Source organism: Arachis duranensis, chromosome 3, assembly GCF_000817695.3.
Source record: "Arachis duranensis cultivar V14167 chromosome 3, aradu.V14167.gnm2.J7QH, whole genome shotgun sequence".
NCBI lineage: Eukaryota > Viridiplantae > Streptophyta > Magnoliopsida > Fabales > Fabaceae > Arachis > Arachis duranensis.
The window spans coordinates 116,313,245-116,320,221 of record NC_029774.3 but is presented as its reverse complement, the minus strand read 5'-3'; positions in this window follow the sequence as shown (position 1 = coordinate 116,320,221).

Sequence of the window (6,977 nt, the reverse complement as noted above, 5' to 3'; positions counted from 1 at the left end):
GAGTAACTTTATCTTTATTTTATGTTTATTTACTACTATTTGATTTTCCAAATTCCATAATTTATTTAAATCCGCCTGACTGAGATTTACAAGATGACCATAGCTTGCTTCATACCAACAATCTCCGTGGGATCGACCCTTACTCACGTAAGGTATTACTTGGACGACCCAGTGCACTTGCTGGTTAGTTGTGCGAAGTTGTGAAACGGAGTTGTGACCACACATAGTAAAGAGCTATTATCTCGAATTAAATTTCATACAAGTACAAAGAGTACGAATCACAATTTCGTCTACCAAGTTGCAATGATAGTGTAAAGCATTAAAGATTATAAGGCAGATAAGTGTCCAAGGCATTAATTTAAAATAGAAGTCAATACACAAAATAACTTATCATTCCTTAAGTGCAGTACAGTACATGGCAACATATAGAAATAAAAGGTTTAGTGAATAAACCTGTGTAAAGCTAGAGGCATGTCAACAAATGCATAGTTGACATACTTTGACAGCACTTGAGGTGAATGCACACGAGATGGCATACACCAGTGCAACCTGAAATAAAAAGATATGGAGGTCATCTCAAATAAAATATAAAAGAGGTCACTATGATATTAATAATTGGTTCAGTGTGAAATAGTGTAATAACTTCACAAAGATAACAAGTGTCAACCAGTCTACAAAATTAAGATAAGGTGCATACAAAGAGAAATAATAAAAAAATCTAAAAGTTCAAAAAGTGAAGATTGTAGGAACATATTAAAATGACAGAAGTTCACATAAGAAATACAATACTAAGCTTCAAAGATCTCCTTCAAGCGAGTAATTTCAGTTTGGAAAGCGGTTTGGAAGTTCCTGGCTTCTTTTGCGGCTTCATGTGAGAAAAGCATCTTCTCTTCAAGTGACTATAAGGATGCATTGCTACTGTTAAGCATGCTGCTTGCTTTGGAAAATTGACCCTCATTCTTTATCAAAGTAGCATCCAGCCTATTTTTTACTTCTCTCTTGACAGTTAACTGTTGTTCTAAGTCTCAAATCTCCGCAGATAACTCATAAGCCCGATCTTTAACTTTTGCAATATGGGCAGTCAGGGTAGTTTTGGAAGTCTCAAAAGATGAGGTGTCTTATTTCAACTTAAAAAGAGTTTCAGTTGAGTGTTGATAGGATGAGATACCGCTTGAGAGTCCAGAAATTTGACGTAAAGGTCATCTTAAACCTTTTGCAAGTGAGCCAACAAATGATCAATAGTCACAGGATGTGGTGTAATTGAAAAGGTTTGAATAATATCAGAAAGCTAAGCCTTAAAGTTCAGATCGGTGGCAAGTGTCAAAATAAGTTTGGATATAACAGCACCGAGTTATTGGGCCAATGGAAGTATGATGGATTTGTCGCTAGTCTTGGTTGTGGGGTATAGTATGAAGCTGCTCTGTTGGAAGGTGGCTTTGAATGGTAGAACAAGATGCAACTATGGCCTTCTGTGTATCCATACTACATGCATATGCTTCATTCAAACTTCCTAAGTCAGCCAACAAATCATCCATCACATTAGGGGTCTGAGCATGAATGGAAGTGATTGGCATTTGTATTTTCGACCACTCACTCGGGGGGACTTCAGAATTTTGAAGCTAGACAAAAATGCAAAGAAGGTGTCAACATAATAATAATAAAATAAAAGATACAAGGAAGAGATACTAATAATCAGGCTAAATGACATGTCATACCTTATCAGTGTTGGCGTTAGGTATAGGGTGGTCAGATGTGGCAGCCGTCAGATTTTCAGTGTTAGACACAATCAAGAAAATGATAGGAGCCACAGTGACCTAAACAAGAAGTGAAATGATGACAAAGGTAATTAATGAGAGTAAAAATCAGTATGAGAGACATCATCATCATTTAAGGTCTTCAAGATAATGCTATTTTTAATATGGAGGATATGAGAACATATAAAAATATCTGAGAGGCAAGTTGACCACTGAGACTAAGGGCGTCGACATCATTATCTTCCGAAGAGGATTTACTTACTGCTTTATCACTAAACGTGTTGCTCTCGTTTTCTTTTTCATTTTTGTGAGAGACTACCGGTCCGTCAAGGTTGCCATCAGATGCATTTGATGTGTCATCCTTGTTATCACTATTTGAAGATGTTGACACTGCAATTAGTTCAAGTCTTCTCTTTATCCGGTGGCTCGAATAATTAAAATTGAGTTTATTTTTTCCTACAAGCCTACCAGAAGTTTTTCTCAAAGGAGGATTGGCAGCAAGTGAGGTGGTCTTTTTCTCTATGAAAAAAAATATAATAATAATAATAACAAAATAATTAAAATAGATGCCATTCTTAGAAGGCATTATGCATGAAGAAAATAACATTAAACAGCACAGAGAAAAATATAAATTTATGAATTCAAATAGACAAATAATTTGGTTGTAATTACCTTTTTTGACGGTTGATGCTCTTTTTATTTGTTGCATTATAAGAGTAGTAGTCATCCTTTGACAACAGGTACTAAAAGTGACCTTCATGAAAGAGTAAAAGATTTTTCACCAAGAGAATAATGAGCATGTGGTTAACAGACAAGGTTTAAAAGTGAATAGGTGGAATTTATTTCTCCGCGAAACATTGTCATTTTGAAAGTTCAACAGATCTTCTGGTGAAGTAGCTTTGATGTACAAAGATTGAGACCCTTAAAGATGGTAAGGGGAAGGAATGGTTTGAGCTAACCCAAATTCTCTAGAAACAGCATTTGGCATGTAGACTACGATTCTTATGTCATCTTCACCTGGAAATCCAGCAAAAAGTAGTTGGGGAGTCAAGAATTGTGACCAAATAGTGATACTTTCCTTTTGTGAAATCTTAGCTGGGGTAAGAGATCACGTCAACCATTCCAGGCCAGTTCAACAATTAGCAAAAGGAGTTAAATTGATGTTGTGGCCTTTTTCTGGAAAATAATAGGAAAAACTAAGTTGAGCAGATGGTGTCCTACAATCACAGAATCTGTAAGACCTTTTTGGGTCAAACGCGGTTGTAGTTCAGACTTAAAAATGGCAGACAGCCATAAATGAAAGAACCAAACAGGACCGTCAACATTAGTGATTCTCTTCTTCTCCCTTATAAGGTCCGTGATCCAATCCAGAGTGAGGTATAGTCGAATTAGAAATAATTTGGCTAAACACAACTTCTTACCTTCGACTAATATAATGGCCAATGGGAGATAAGTGACTTTAACTTGAATATTCTGAGCACAGAAAACAACACCGCTCAACCAATAGAGAAGAAAGGCTATGTGCTCATTATAAAAAACAGGTGCTTCATCTTGAGTTCTGTTATTGAGAATGAAGCTCGGATAAATGGTGGAAGAGACATCAATGGCATACTTAACTCTTGTGGTCGATTTGGTGGTAGTTAAAATTTTCTCTCCCAAAGGAAGTAGTCTAGTTATAGCAGCTATATCCAGAAGAGCAGGTGTAATCATACCATATGGGGTGTGAAAAGTGTGAGAAGTCTTATCCCAGAAATACAAAGCACCTCCCATTAATCCTGAATTGACAATGTAAGAGCTTTTACTAAGTTGAATTAGATCGTATATTTCAATCTCTTTCCACAGGGTCATCTTTCTAATTTTAACCCTATCCAATCAAGTACGGTAACGTCCAATGTTGGTCTTTGAAAAAGTTTTGAATAGTTTGTTATTGGAGTCGAAGTATCCAATAGGAATGGAGTCTTGAAAAGCAATGAGTTTTCTTTGAGGGTGACTAGGAAAAGAATTTTTTATCTTGTTGGCGACTTTGGGAGAGATAATAGGGCCGACGAAAGCTGAGTCTACACCGTCAATGGTGAAAGAGAGTAGCACCTGAGATTTTCATATTTTTTATTTTGAGACCTCTGGTTCAGGAGCAAAATCTTTGCCGTTTTTGACAATAGGCTTATCATAAATGGCTACTTTAAATGAAGAAGGGGGACTTGTTGACCGACGGTGGTTTGAGGTTGCTAAAAAATTGTAGATTGAAAAAATTCAAGTATTGGATAGAAAATAAAAAGGTAGAAAATAAAAAGAAAAATGAATAAAAATTGAACTTATATGGCTTTAATTTAGTTGAAGCAGTAAGCAAGGATTTAACATGAAACAAGATTTAATACTGCTTGTCAACACACATGAATATTAGAAAAAAAATTCCATAAATGAAGCATATGAAAAAATTCATTATCTACCATATTGATCATTGCTAAAAGTAAGAAGAATGTGTATATAATATAAGCAAGATAGAATCGTATAATATAAGTATGCATCCTTTGATTTTCTATTGCATTTGTGTAACGTGCTTCAGAGTATTGCCAGGAATCCTAGAATTGTATTTTTCATTAAGAAATCCAATGACAAAAATGTTACATAAGCTAAATTATTCCTAATAAGTAGGGCCACAAGATAGCAATTGTTTTTATTTACATTAATAAAAGTTTAGTTAAATTAAAATATATCATATTAGTGAAGGGGACAAAACAAGTTTACTTACTATTAGAAAGAAACTGGCAAATACATACACAAAGAAGTCTGGTAAAGCATCTCTTTCAACAAGACCTCGAGGATTAGAAGACAGTCGAACCAGTGGAAAGTAAACTGAAAAAATTCAAGACCTTGATTCTCAACACGTTGTGAGATAGGTTCTGGAGCAACACATAATTTTCAATTAGGGAACATCAGGTTATATCTGTAGATATAATAATATATATTACCAACAAAAAAAAAAGAAAAAAGGGATGAAATTTTGACATGTTTGTGCCAAGAAAATAAACCATCTCTTTTATCCTGTTTTTGAAAACAAAATTGACAGAAATATTCTTCTTTTTTCCAGCCTAGCAGAATTGAAGAATAGGAATCCAACAGTCAAATCGTAATTTGAGTCAAAGAATTAAAAAAAAAAGAAAATGCTCTTTAGAGTAAGATTCTGGTATTGATAGATAACACAAGAGATATTTTGCATACTATTTTTTGGGGTTAGAGTTCCTCTAAATCAACAATAGAAAAAAGAAAGATAAAAATGAAACTAGCAATTTAATCTTACTTAAAATATCAGAAAGAGCTAAGTCTAGTTGAATCTTTGTGAATGGAGGAAGCCCATCATAATAAATAAAATTTGGAAGAATAGGAGACACAGAATTAAAAAGAAGTCTTTGAACATTCAAACACTAACGTATTCTCTATCACAAGTATTACATGACAATAGGGTATCGGGCTGTTTATTTTTGTTTAACCAAAATAAAAATAGATAAATAAATAAATAAATAAATAAATAACAAAGAAAAGAGAAAGAGTACATAAGTGATTTCAAAATGTCATCAATACGTGTTTTTATTATTTATATATATATAAAATAAAAATAAAAAATAATAATAATAGTAAATATACGTTTGTATATACTCTTTTTATTATTATGAACAACAAAAATTTGTTGTTTTCAATCACGGTACGACTTCACGTAAAAAATTTTGGAGACATTATGTTAGACAAAATATAATTTTTATAAGAAAATTATAAAAAAAAATAATTAGTTACATGATGATATCTTCATATATAATATTTATATTATTTTAATTAAATTAGATCATTTAACAATTTGGTTATTTATTTGATTTTGAAAATTGACCTCAAGCAAAAAGTGCGGGAATAGTTACAGTTACAGGTGCAATTTAAATAATTAGGTACATGTTGTAAGGAGTTCAGTTCTGGAAAATACTTAAAAACCTAAAACGTTCTCAATCTCTTGGCATCACAGAGTAAAATTGGAAATCTTGAATAATTCCTCTGAACTCAAACACTTGTAATTTGTTTTCTTTTCGTTTCTATTAATAAAATTTCTCTACTTTTACTTGTTCTTTCCTTTTTACGTTCATGTTTCTTTCTTCATCTTCTCTTTAATTTTTTGTTTGTTTAATTTTTGTAATTTACTTTATCTCCGGTGTCCTGCATTTCTTTATTTATTTGTTACTTTCAATCCTTTTTAATTCTTATTGACGATACAATTGCGATATTGAGATACTCATATTTTTTTTAAATATTAACAAAATTTGAGTAAATTATTATTATTATTATTATTATTATTATTATTGTTAGGTTTAATTATTCTGTTAGTCGTTATAGTTATACCAAATTTACAATTAAAGTCCTATCACCGACCTTTAATCTATTTAAGTAGGAACAACAATTATTCAAAAGATACCGTCTATTATTTTTAAATAATATTTTTTTAAAGTGTACATAATTTTTATTTCTAAAACATAACTAAAGTTGTTCCAAAATATTTTCATAAACATTAAATATAACTTATACTCTCAAAACAGATCTTAATTTATCGAACAAAGAATTCTGTTGGTAATCCACTTACCAAATTTTTTATTTTTTTTAAATTTCTTTATAACAAACATTAGGTGTGAAATTCCAATAGTCATCATTTTTATTAGATAATAATATCTTTAATTCTAATTTTATTGGAATTTTTTTATTATAAGATATAAAAAATATTTGACAAAAATAATTATTAAAATTTTAATTTTTAAGATTCAATTTTTTTTTGTGGTAGCAAGTTTATCATACTCCCAACGAATTTTATAAAATTTTCTAGAAAACTTTTAGATTTTGAACTATTTGAAAGTTGCACATAAATCGCTTTATGCTAGTGAGTATTAACTTTTGCACATAAATTATCCTACTCTAATATATTTTAGGCCTAAAACGTATAAATCATCACACCTTGAAATACTTTACATTAATTTTAAAAGTTTAATACCCTAGGACGATTTATGTTTATTTCTTTAGAGCACTACAAAATATACATCATTCTAAGATGTAACGGCTAACATATAATTCAAAACACATCGTTCTAGAATAATTTATTTAGGAATAGGATATTCATGTTTTAAAAATTGGCTTAGGAAAATCAGGTAATATTAATTTCTTTTTATTTTATTTAAATAAAAAGTCTATAAAAAA